Source organism: Oncorhynchus masou, chromosome 32 (genome assembly GCF_036934945.1).
Source record: "Oncorhynchus masou masou isolate Uvic2021 chromosome 32, UVic_Omas_1.1, whole genome shotgun sequence".
NCBI lineage: Eukaryota > Metazoa > Chordata > Actinopteri > Salmoniformes > Salmonidae > Oncorhynchus > Oncorhynchus masou.
In genome coordinates this window covers 2,569,592-2,581,708 of record NC_088243.1, presented here as the reverse complement: position 1 = coordinate 2,581,708, position 12,117 = coordinate 2,569,592, and the positions used below count along the sequence as shown (strand labels likewise).

Below are 12,117 nucleotides of genomic sequence, written 5' to 3'. Positions count from 1 at the left end.
GACTAAGAGAAGCAGTATGACTGGGACAGACAGAGAGAAGCAGTATGACCGAGAGTAGCAGTATGACTAAGAGAAGCAGTATGACTGGGACAGATAGAGAGAAGCAGTATGTCTAGGAGAAGCAGTATGACTGGGACAGACAGAGACAAGCAGTATGACTGAGAGAAGCAGTATGACTGAGACAAACAGAGAGAAGCAGTATGACTGAGACAAACAAACAGGCTGCAGGTCCAGTCTCCTCTCTCCCCTGATGTCGACCCACTATAGACCGACTGGTCAGTGATCAGATTAACTATTGTCGACCCACTATAGACCGACTGGTCAGTGATCAGATTAACTATTGTCGACCCACTATAGACCGACTGGTCAGTGATCAGATTAACTATGATTGATACAAAACCAGCTCAGCTCGGATCATTCGTGTGAGTTTGTGTTGCCTTCTCCAGTACTGAAACCTCATGGTTGGCCCTTACTCTCTCCTCTAAAGGTCCTCTCCTCGCTCGTAGTTGTTAATATATTTTCCATGACATTTAGCTACATTTTACCACGAAATCATTTAGTTTCCTATAATGAATTATGGTAACTATTAATTCCGCAAGAGTGTTTTATATTCTAATAGCTGAAGGTTTGTTAGATCTTTGACTGTTATTAGCATTGTTCACATTCTTGTCACTCCTCTTGGAAAGATAATCAAGTCAGTAATAATAAACAGGCTGGATGAGCCAACAGGTCAGTAATAATAAACAGGCTGGATGAGCCAACAGGTCAGTAATAATAAACAGGCTGGATGAGCCAACAGGTCAGTAAATAATAAACAGGCTGGATGAGCCTACAGGTCAGTAATAATAAACAGGCTGGATGAGCCTACAGGTCAGTAATAATAAACAGGCTGGATGAGCCTACAGGTCAGTAATAATAAACAGGCTGGATGAGCCTACAGGTCAGTAATAATAAGCAGGCTGGATGAGCCTACAGGTCAGTAATAATAAACAGGCTGGATGAGCCTACAGGTCAGTAATAATAAGCAGGCTGGATGAGCCTACAGGTCAGTAATAATAAACAGGCTGGATGAGCCTACAGGTCAGTAATAATAAACAAGGTCAGTAATAATAAACAGGCTGGATGAGCCTACAGGTCAGTAATAATAAACAGGCTGGATGAGCCTACAGGTCAGTAATAATAAACAGGCTGGATAAGCCTACAGGTCAGTAATAATAAACAGGCTGGATGAGCCTACAGGTCAGTAATAATAAACAGGCTGGACGAGCCAGCAGGTCAGTAATAATAAACAGGCTGGATGAGCCAACAGGTCAGTAAATAATAAACAGGCTGGATGAGCCTACAGGTCAGTAATAATAAACAGGCTGGATGAGCCTACAGGTCAGTAATAATAAACAGGCTGGATGAGCCTACAGGTCAGTAATAATAAACAGGCTGGATGAGCCTACAGGTCAGTAATAATAAACAGGCTGGATAAGCCTACAGGTCAGTAATAATAAACAGGCTGGATGAGCCTACAGGTCAGTAATAATAAACAGGCTGGATAAGCCTACAGGTCAGTAATAATAAACAGGCTGGATGAGCCTACAGGTCAGTAATAATAAACAGGCTGGATGAGCCTACAGGTCAGTAATAATAAACAGGCTGGACGAGCCAGCAGGTCAGTAATAATAAACAGGCTGGATGAGCCTACAGGTCAGTAATAATAAACAGGCTGGATGAGCCTACAGGTCAGTAATAATAAACAGGCTGGATGAGCCAACAGGTCAGTAATAATAAACAGGCTGGATGAGCCAACAGGTCAGTAATAATAAACAGGCTGGATGAGCCTACAGGTCAGTAATAATAAACAGGTCAGTAATAATAAACAGGCTGGATGAGCCAACAGGTCAGTAATAATAAACAGGTCAGTAATAATAAACAGGCTGGATGAGCCAACAGGTCAGTAATAATAAACAGGTCAGTAATAATAAACAGGCTGGATGAGCCTACAGGTCAGTAATAATAAACAGGCTGGATGAGCCAACAGGTCAGTAATAATAAACAGGTCAGTAATAATAAACAGGCTGGATGAGCCAACAGGTCAGTAAATAATAAACAGGCTGGATGAGCCTACAGGTCAGTAATAATAAACAGGCTGGATGAGCCTACAGGTCAGTAATAATAAGCAGGCTGGATGAGCCTACAGGTCAGTAATAATAAACAGACTGGATGAGCCTACAGGTCAGTAATAATAAACAGGTCAGTAATAATAAACAGGCTGGATGAGCCAACAGGTCAGTAATAATAAACAGGTCAGTAATAATAAACAGGCTGGATGAGCCAACAGGTCAGTAAATAATAAACAGGCTGGATGAGCCTACAGGTCAGTAATAATAAACAGGCTGGATGAGCCAACAGGTCAGTAATAATAAACAGGCTGGATGAGCCTACAGGTCATTAATAATAAACAAGGTCAGTAATAATAAACAGGCTGGATGAGCCAGCAGGTCAGTAATAATAAACAGGCTGGATGAGCCTACAGGTCAGTAATAATAAGCAGGCTGGATGAGCCTACAGGTCAGTAATAATAAACAGGCTGGATGAGCCTACAGGTCAGTAATAATAAGCAGGCTGGATGAGCCTACAGGTCAGTAATAATAAACAGGCTGGATGAGCCTACAGGTCAGTAATAATAAACAGGCTGGATGAGCCTACAGGTCAGTAATAATAAACAGGCTGGATGAGCCAACAGGTCAGTAATAATAAACAGGCTGGATGAGCCAACAGGTCAGTAAATAATAAACAGGCTGGACGAGCCAACAGGTCAGTAATAATAAACAGGCTGGATGGGTCAGTAATAAAAACAGGTCAGTAATAAATGAGATACCACCTGGAGCTTCTCCCCTGGCACATAGACATCTGGCTCAGTAGCATCTGTTGCCCCCTTTGTAAAGAGCATGCAAACAGTTTTTTTTCACATTGAGATGCAAACACGAGTCACTGAGCCACTTTGTAACCTGGACCATTACAGGAGTGAGTTCTTGTGCAGCTTGTTGTTTGCTCTTTGCATGCACATATATCACTGTATCATCTGCATAAATTTGAACTTCAGACCCAGTACAGACAGAAGGCAGATCATTAATGTACAGGCTGAACAGGAGGGGCCCCAGTATTGACCCTTGGGGCACGCCCACATCATAGCTAAGAGTGGGCGACAGCTCATCGCTCACTCTGACACACAGAGTTCTGCCTTCAAGGTATGATTTCATCCATCTCAAGGCATCAGGGGAAAAGTTGAACTTGAACAATTTTGTGATGAGAATCTCATGGTTAACAGTATCAAAAGCCTTCCTTAGGTCCAGAAACACAGCCCCAACAGCACCCCCTTTGTCCATCTTGGACGTCACATTTTCCAGAAGAAAGCAGTTGGCCGTTTCTGTGGAGTGTTTCGCTCTGAAGCCAAACTGCATGGAGTGTAATGTGAAGGGGCTGTTGTTGAGGTGGGCAATCAGTTGTTCTGCTACACACTTTTCAACAACCTTTGACACCACAGGTAGTATACTAATGGGCCTGTAGTTACTCACGTCAGCAGGGTCGCCTGATTTATAGATGGACGTTATTATGGCCGACTTCCAGACCCTTGGAAACACCCCCAGACCAATAGATGTGTTGGTGTCCTTAGTAATGAGGCCAATGAGTGACTCTTTGTAGTTTTTAAGAAAGGTAGAGTCCAGCCCAAACACATCTTTGGCTTTAGAGTTCTTTAGTGAGCTAATCACCTTGTTCACCTTTGACTCAGAAACCTCCCTTATGATGAAGACAGGTTGAGTGTCATTCACTAGCACTGAGCCCAAGAAACCAGTGGAGGTGTTCTGTGTCAGTACTCTGACAGAGTCAATAAAGTAGGAAATGAAGGCTATTGCCATTTCGACTGCATCCAGTGTTAGATTGTCATTCACCATGATTTCTAGTCTTTTTGCAGTGTTTCTATGGTCTTTCCCTGTTAACTTTTTTAGATTCTCCCAAATCAATTTAGAATTTCCCTTTGCTTCACCAATTATGTTAATAAAAGAGTTTGCCTTGGTCTGTCTGATTTCTTTCATCACCTTATTTCTCAACATGGTAAACCTACGTCTGTCATGCTCTAATTTAGATTTTCGGGCTATTTTTAGAGCATAATCTCGTTCTTTCATCCATTTCCAGATTTCTCCGATCAGCCAAGGAAGAGTGCTCTTCTGGCCAGGTTTGGATTTGATTTTCTTTAGGAAACCATTTATTGTAGTTTGGATTGTGGATAGAAAAACCTGACTATCAGCTTCCATGTCTGTGTAGGACAAGAGAACATTCCAGTTAATTCCCTTAATTGTGTTTTCAAAATGTGTTTAATTCACTCTTCGATATTCTTAGTTGATCCGGCTTTCTAACAGTAGAGAGGTTAAACCTGCTCTTAGACAGCTTTCTGGCTATAAGTGTCAGATTATGATCAGATAGCCCAGTAACCATATTGAATGATTGAGTCACTCTCTCTGGTTTATTACTGAACACCAAATCAATCTGTGTTTTAGAGCAACAAGTCACCCTGGTTGGCCCATTAACTAGCTGTGTAAGGTCAAAGGTATTAGTGAGCCGTTTGAGGGTTTTCCTACAAGACTTGTCTTCATAATTAACGTTACAATCTCGCATTAAGATGACCTCTTTCCCAAAATCACATTCCCTAAGCATCTTTCTTTGATTTCATTATTAATTAGTTGTTGGCTCTCACTAAAAAGATAGGCCCACAAACGTTAGGCTTGTCAAATGAACAATGGTATTACATTTAGTCCAATGACTGAATAAAAAGGCCTAGGAGTAGGAGACTATTTGGTTATGCAGCCCTCCCGCACTTCTCTGATTCAGGTTAAATGTGGAAGACACATTTCAGTTGAATGCATTCAGTTCTACAACTGACCAGGTATCCCACATTTCCTTTCCCTAATTGTTCCATTTGGAAGTGTAGCCCAAATATCCACTACAGCTCTCAGACTGACTGATGAGAGGGGTCTGGAGTAGAGGGTGATGTGCTGTACACCATGGCCTACAACAACCTAATATCTGACTGACTGATGAGAGGGGTCTGGAGTAGAGGATGATGTGCTGTACACCATGGCCTACAACAACCTAATATCAGACTGACTGATGAGAGGGGTCTGGAGTAGAGGATGATGTGCTGTACACCAAGGCCTACAACAACCTAATATCAGACTGACTGATGAGAGGGGTCTCGAGTAGAGGATGATGTGCTGTACACCAAGGCCTACAACAACCTAATATCAGACTGACTGATGAGAGGGGTCTGGAGTAGAGGATGATGTGCTGTACACCAAGGCCTACAACAACCTAATATCAGACTGACTGATGAGAGGGGTCTGGAGTAGAGGGTGATGTGCTGTACACCATGGCCTACAACAACCTAATATCAGACTGACTGATGAGAGGGGTCTGGAGTAGAGGATGATGTGCTGTACACCATGGCCTACAACAACCTAATATCAGACTGACTGATGAGAGGGGTCTGGAGTAGAGGATGATGTGCTGTACACCATGGCCTACAACAACCTAATATCAGACTGACTGATGAGAGGGGTCTGGAGTAGAGGATGATGTGCTGTACACCATGGCCTACAACAACCTAATATCAGACTGACTGATGAGAGGGGTCTGGAGTAGAGGATGATGTGCTGTACACCAAGGCCTACAACAACCTAATATCAGACTGACTGATGAGAGGGGTCTGGAGTAGAGGATGATGTGCTGTACACCAAGGCCTACAACAACCTAATATCAGACTGACTGATGAGAGGGGTCTGGAGTAGAGGATGATGTGCTGTACACCAAGGCCTACAACAACCTAATATCAGACTGACTGATGAGAGGGGTCTGGAGTAGAGGATGATGTGCTGTACACCATGGCCTACAACAACCTAATATCAGACTGACTGATGAGAGGGGTCTGGAGTAGAGGATGATGTGCTGTACACCATGGCCTACAACAACCTAATATCAGACTGACTGATGAGAGGGGTCTGGAGTAGAGGATGATGTGCTGTACACCAAGGCCTACAACAACCTAATATCAGACTGACTGATGAGAGGGGTCTGGAGTAGAGGATGATGTGCTGTACACCAAGGCCTACAACAACCTAATATCAGACTGACTGATGAGAGGGGTCTGGAGTAGAGGATGATGTGCTGTACACCATGGCCTACAACAACCTAATATCTGACTGACTGATGAGAGGGGTCTGGAGTAGAGGATGATGTGCTGTACACCAAGGCCTACAACAACCTAATATCTGACTGACTGATGAGAGGGGTCTGGAGTAGAGGATGATGTGCTGTACACCATGGCCTACAACAACCTAATATCAGACTGACTGATGAGAGGGGTCTGGAGTAGAGGATGATGTGCTGTACACCAAGGCCTACAACAACCTAATATCAGACTGACTGATGAGAGGGGTCTGGAGTAGAGGATGATGTGCTGTACACCAAGGCCTACAACAACCTAATATCTGACTGACTGATGAGAGGGGTCTGGAGTAGAGGATGATGTGCTGTACACCAAGGCCTACAACAACCTAATATCTGACTGACTGATGAGAGGGGTCTGGAGTAGAGGATGATGTGCTGTACACCATGGCCTACAACAACCTAATATCAGACTGACTGATGAGAGGGGTCTGGAGTAGAGGATGATGTGCTGTACACCATGGCCTACAACAACCTAATATCTGACTGACTGATGAGAGGGGTCTGGAGTAGAGGATGATGTGCTGTACACCATGGCCTACAACAACCTAATATCAGACTGACTGATGAGAGGGGTCTGGAGTAGAGGATGATGTGCTGTACACCATGGCCTACAACAACCTAATATCAGACTGACTGATGAGAGGGGTCTGGAGTAGAGGATGATGTGCTGTACACCATGGCCTACAACAACCTAATATCTGACTGACTGATGAGAGGGGTCTGGAGTAGAGGATGATGTGCTGTACACCATGGCCTACAACAACCTAATATCTGACTGACTGATGAGAGGGGTCTGGAGTAGAGGATGATGTGCTGTACACCAAGGCCTACAACAACCTAATATCAGACTGACTGATGAGAGGGGTCTGGAGTAGAGGATGATGTGCTGTACACCAAGGCCTACAACAACCTAATATCAGACTGACTGATGAGAGGGGTCTGGAGTAGAGGATGATGTGCTGTACACCAAGGCCTACAACAACCTAATATCTGACTGACTGATGAGAGGGGTCTGGAGTAGAGGATGATGTGCTGTACACCATGGCCTACAACAACCTAATATCAGACTGACTGATGAGAGGGGTCTGGAGTAGAGGATGATGTGCTGTACACCAAGGCCTACAACAACCTAATATCAGACTGACTGATGAGAGGGGTCTGGAGTAGAGGATGATGTGCTGTACACCATGGCCTACAACAACCTAATATCAGACTGACTGATGAGAGGGGTCTGGAGTAGAGGATGATGTGCTGTACACCAAGGCCTACAACAACCTAATATCAGACTGACTGATGAGAGGGGTCTGGAGTAGAGGGTGATGTGCTGTACACCATGGCCTACAACAACCTAATATCAGACTGACTGATGAGAGGGGTCTGGAGTAGAGGATGATGTGCTGTACACCAAGGCCTACAACAACCTAATATCAGACTGACTGATGAGAGGGGTCTGGAGTAGAGGATGATGTGCTGTACACCAAGGCCTACAACAACCTAATATCAGACTGACTGATGAGAGGGGTCTGGAGTAGAGGATGATGTGCTGTACACCATGGCCTACAACAACCTAATATCAGACTGACTGATGAGAGGGGTCTGGAGTAGAGGATGATGTGCTGTACACCATGGCCTACAACAACCTAATATCAGACTGACTGATGAGAGGGGTCTGGAGTAGAGGATGATGTGCTGTACACCATGGCCTACAACAACCTAATATCAGACTGACTGATGAGAGGGGTCTGGAGTAGAGGATGATGTGCTGTACACCATGGCCTACAACAACCTAATATCAGACTGACTGATGAGAGGGGTCTGGAGTAGAGGATGATGTGCTGTACACCATGGCCTACAACAACCTAATATCTGACTGACTGATGAGAGGGGTCTGGAGTAGAGGATGATGTGCTGTACACCATGGCCTACAACAACCTAATATCTGACTGACTGATGAGAGGGGTCTGGAGTAGAGGATGATGTGCTGTACACCAAGGCCTACAACAACCTAATATCAGACTGACTGATGAGAGGGGTCTGGAGTAGAGGATGATGTGCTGTACACCAAGGCCTACAACAACCTAATATCAGACTGACTGATGAGAGGGGTCTGGAGTAGAGGATGATGTGCTGTACACCAAGGCCTACAACAACCTAATATCTGACTGACTGATGAGAGGGGTCTGGAGTAGAGGATGATGTGCTGTACACCATGGCCTACAACAACCTAATATCAGACTGACTGATGAGAGGGGTCTGGAGTAGAGGATGATGTGCTGTACACCATGGCCTACAACAACCTAATATCTGACTGACTGATGAGAGGGGTCTGGAGTAGAGGATGATGTGCTGTACACCATGGCCTACAACAACCTAATATCAGACTGACTGATGAGAGGGGTCTGGAGTAGAGGATGATGTGCTGTACACCATGGCCTACAACAACCTAATATCAGACTGACTGATGAGAGGGGTCTGGAGTAGAGGATGATGTGCTGTACACCATGGCCTACAACAACCTAATATCAGACTGACTGATGAGAGGGGTCTGGAGTAGAGGATGATGTGCTGTACACCAAGGCCTACAACAACCTAATATCAGACTGACTGATGAGAGGGGTCTGGAGTAGAGGATGATGTGCTGTACACCATGGCCTACAACAACCTAATATCAGACTGACTGATGAGAGGGGTCTGGAGTAGAGGATGATGTGCTGTACACCAAGGCCTACAACAACCTAATATCAGACTGACTGATGAGAGGGGTCTGGAGTAGAGGATGATGTGCTGTACACCAAGGCCTACAACAACCTAATATCTGTGAAGATGGGAGATGGACACGGCTGAAGACAGTAGCTTAGTAGCGGTACAGTAAAGGTTGGTGAAGCAGCATTGTAGAGCAGTCGGGTGAAGGAAGGGTAGTTTTGCCCTGTGTGAAACGCCACATTCACCAGAGAACAGAGGTTGCAATTATTTTACTTTATACATACTAAAATACTCATTTTAGAGTGTGGATGTACACAACCGTAATTAACTGATTATTTACTCAGGCTATTTATAACAAAAACATTGTTTCCCAACCTTGACAAAATATGACTTGTATTTGGCTTATTGATCATGATGAACCAAATCCAAACTGCAATAGATCACTTTTGTTATCAGGGGTAGGCCATAATTGTAAATAGGAATTTGTTCTTAACTGACTTGCCTAGTTAAATAAAAGTTGAATATATAAATATATAAATAAAAATCACGGACTGTAGGAGCCTGTTCAGGTCTGTAACAGTCAACTATAACTATCAGATAGAAGCGTGGGTTGGTCTCCGAGGGTTCCAACACAGTATTAAAGTACATTTATGCTTGATCAAGTTCGTGCTTGGTGAATCCTTATGGAGGGTGTGACGCAATAGCGGAGCCTCTGGAGGCATGCAGAGGGCAAATTGAGTTTGGTACCGCTTTACCCCGTGCCTCCCAAATTGTATAACAATGCTAAGGGTTGTGCATAACTTCTTATAGCTCTGCATCATTGGTTGAAGGTAAGTAGGGCGGGAGGTCCTGCATGAACACCAATTTACTTCCTTGACAACTTCCTTCACAACAGCTCTGCTCAGCAAAGGGACAAGTATACATGGCCTGACTTCTGCAGAGGCCGTATCGCAGTAAAAGGTGCACGGCCACTGCTGACATCAGATTGACCATGTACGGCCTTTTTAGCCTACAGCACGGCAGTTTATCGTGGTCCCCATAGCGCACCTGTGCGTCCAGAGGAGACAGCGGTGAACACTGACAGACAGACCCGCTCTCTGCAGCACCTGTCCGGGGGCCAGACCACGGGGACCGGGAACAAAAGAGCTCTGACAGCAGGAAGCTCATCCTGAGACGCTCAGCTCTCTATACGCTCACATACCCGGTTTAAATTATGTTATGGATGCCGACGGGAACAACAGTCCAACTGGTTTTTAGTCAACCAACCTGTCTGTCTAACTCTCGAAGGCTATAATCAAGGAAGTGCTGATCGCATTAAGTCGGCTCCAATATTCACCCAACTTTCTCTCTTATATCGTAACAACAATATAATTATAACAATAATAATAATAGTAATCAAATCATATGCAATCGGTCTTACCCAAGGATTGTAATCCTTTCTGTGTGATTCCGTTTTGACAGCGATCCTTTATAATTATCACCATAAAAATAAACAAAACGGTTCCTCAAAACTGCTCCAAAAACACTCTATATATGTACATCCGCCTAGAAGTGTTGTAGTTGTAATATTATACAGTTGTAAAATCAAATCCCAACAAGCAGCCTGCCTGAGCGCCTCTTCCACCCGGGCAGAGAGATATCCCCCCGAAACGATCTCTTCAGTCTTCAAGTCTAAATTCTTTTGCAACCGCGTCGTGTTCAGCTGTTGTATCCAGTGAGTGACTATATAATCCACATTATTTAATCATCTCCCATCTCTCTCTCTCTCTGGTCAGTTCCGTAAGGACCAGGTCGGGACCGGGAGAGAAGGATCAGCTCGTTCCGCTCTGCTCCACAGTGTTAATGTCTGCTGCCTCCAGACTCTGGACTGGAACTGCTGTCTGGTTGTTGGTGAAGTACAGCTCGAGTCCCACGCGGCGCTGCGCAGTGTACCTGATCCGACTGACTGACTGACGCGGGAGATAAAAACAGCCTCTGCTTCGTGATGTCTTTCTCTCTGTGGCGATGTGCAAGAGCTTCTGGTGTCGCCTGCCAGTACGCTCGAGGCTTTCAGCAGATCAGCAAGTCGGGAATGTTCTGGGGGAGAGTTGGAGACGAGGAGGAAGGCGCCTCCCACCATCTCTTCTAGAATACAATCAATGGTCGTTATTGGATTGTCTGTCCAGGCAGATAATCTACACTCACTCGACACACACGAGGTGCTCTTACAGCACAGGAGGCTGCTGAGGGTAGGATGGTTTATAATAATGGCCGGAACAGCGCAAACGGAACGGAATCAAACACCTGGAAACTATGTGTTTGATGTATTTGAAACCATTCCACCTATTCTGCTTCACTCATTACCATGAGCCCGTTCTCCCAAAAAAAGGTGCCACCAACCTCGTGTCTTATCGACTACAACACTGAAACTAAGAAATATAGAATAATATAGACTCTTTGAGATTTATCGTTTTAGATACAAGATCTTCTATCTATTACAAAATAGGTTAAATAACATCATTGTTTTTTCAAATCATAGTGTGATTCAGGTTTCAGCGTCTTGTTCACAATTCTGATGACATAATTTGTTATATCTAATATATCTAAATGACTGAAAATACAGAGGGCTGTCAATACAACCCATGTCTGAATATACTGTGCCTTTGGAAGTATTCAGACCCCATTACATTTGACACGTGTCATCATGTTAAAGACTTATTCTAAAATTGATTAAATAGGGGGGGTTCGTAGTTAATCTACACACAATACCCCTTAATGACAAAGAAAAAAACAGGTTTTATACATTTTGACAAATGTATTAAATAGAAACAGAAGTATCACATTTAGATACGTATTCAGACCCTTTACTCAATGCTTTGTTAAAGCACCATTGGCAGCGATTACAGCCTTGAGTCGTTTTGGGTATGACGCTACAAGCTTGGCACAGCTGTATTTGGGGAGTTTCTCCCATTTTTCTCTGCAGATCCTCTCAAGCTCTGTCAGGTTGGGGAGTGATGCTGAAAATCAATTTTTATGTCTCTCCAAAGATGTTAGATCGGGCTTAAGTCCGGGCTCTGGCGAGAACCTTCCAGAAGGACAGCTGGGCCACTCAAGGACATTAAGAGACTTACCCTGAAGCCACTCCTGCATTGTCTTAGCTGT

At 44.3% G+C, this 12,117-nt stretch overlaps 1 protein-coding gene across 6 annotated transcripts in view; it reads right to left on the bottom strand.

The window, feature by feature from the left end:
• The window catches only part of fgfr3 (fibroblast growth factor receptor 3), a 302,812-nt gene extending 291,749 nt beyond the window's left edge, over positions 1-11,063 (bottom strand). For all 6 annotated transcript variants that reach the window (XM_064953089.1, XM_064953090.1, XM_064953091.1 and 3 more), the window contains exon 1: positions 10,397-11,063. The gene's annotated coding sequence lies outside the window, so the exon portion shown is untranslated. The remainder of the gene's footprint in view (positions 1-10,396) is intronic.
• Positions 11,064-12,117: the final 1,054 nt, after the last annotated feature.